The following is a 1,650-nucleotide window of genomic DNA, read 5'->3' as shown; positions in this document are numbered from 1 at the left end:
GTTCCTGTGTTCATTCTCCCAGGAAATCTCTTTGGCTTATGTCATTTCTGCTTATGAGCTGCCAGGGTAAAGGAGAAGGCGGTGTCTCAGGGAGCCCTTTTTTATCAGTAGCCAGAGTCATCTTGAAACCTCTGCCCTTGACTAACAGGTGGGAAAATATAACATGGCCTTATAGTTCAAGGAAATATTTTGGTCACCACAGATATGCACCAACATGGGGTGAAAATGTGCCAGTTCTCCAGCAGTTTGCACGCACATGGTGAGGTCAGAAGCATCAGCACCACTGAGAGGCAGCACAAGGTGGAAGCATGTGGAGATAAATGTGCACACAGCACATCTCTGCTCTGGGGCAGAGACTCCTGGATTTCTCAATGACCATGTATAGAGGGATCTCAGACTTAGCTCTCATGAGAATAGATGTTTCTTCTGCGCTGATCCTATTCTATTTAGCACTAACACAGAGTCTGCTTATAAAAGAGCAAGGTGGTAAATGGCAAAAAGCTGCTTTTCCCTTGGAGCGGAACAGTATTTTACTTGAGGGATATAAAACAGACTTCCAAGGATCAAATGGTGTCACATAAACATGATCAAAACCACCCTTTAGTGTGGTGCTGCCTACACATAAAGGAACAGAAAAAAAGATTTGAGAACTTGGAAATAAGATGCGTTGGTGGTGGGAAGGTTCATTGTGTCAGTGAAATTCAAAACAGTTGGTGTAGTTTGATGTCTCCAGCCCTGTGAAGGTGGAGGGCACTCGCAGGGATCAGACTGAGGTGGTGAGGCATGATTCCCCTGTTCCGGTCCCCTCTTGGGATGTTTGCTGGATGACCTTGGCCAAGGGCCTGCTGCATCCACTGCCTGCTGCCTGCTCTCTAAGAAAGGCAGGAGCATTTAAAAAAATGAGACACTAATCTATGATTTTTTTGTTGTAGCTCTTCAACACTGACCTTTCTAACTAGGTGTTCAGGACCAGGTGGGGACTGAGCCCCCTGTTTCCAGGGGTGTTGGTCACACTCAGAAGGAAAGCTTATCTTTGTGAGGACCCCGCTGACCCTCCCAGCAGAGCCACTCATTGCAGCACCCTTTAGTAGCCCCAGTGCAGCCTTCTGGAGAGCCTTTAAATCATCCAAGTTAAAAACTGCAGTATCGTTGTGAAAAAGAGCCTTTTCAAAACAATTTTAATTTCTTTTTGGTTTTATTCTTAAATCAGAATTTAATTGACAACGGTTCCTCCCAGGGAATAGTTTCCTTCTCAACTGTTTGGCTTTGTTATCTCCTTGTCTCCAAACCAAACCTCTCAGCTCTCTGAGTCAGATGAGCTTTCAGGTCCGGGTCAGGTCTGTGAAGTAATGGCAAGTAAAGCTGTGGCAGATTGGTCCTACATGCAGTGGGCCCCATCACTGATCCATCTCAGCACACCACTGAAATTAAGCCAATTCCTGCCTTAATGGCAGCTGCTGACAGTGAAAGCAGGCAATACTGAGGTGGTGCAGGTACTGCATGGTTAAACCACCTCTGCATAACAAAGTTCTCCAAGGACAGACGCCGTGGACCAGGGCAAAGGAGGTACTGTGAGAGGTCGGTGGCAGGATACAGAGCTACTGCAGCACTGGGGCCGGGAGGGAGGAGGCAATCCCTCTTCAAGGAACA

This window comes from Harpia harpyja, chromosome 1, assembly GCF_026419915.1.
Source record: "Harpia harpyja isolate bHarHar1 chromosome 1, bHarHar1 primary haplotype, whole genome shotgun sequence".
NCBI lineage: Eukaryota > Metazoa > Chordata > Aves > Accipitriformes > Accipitridae > Harpia > Harpia harpyja.
Note: the sequence above shows the minus strand (reverse complement) of the source record.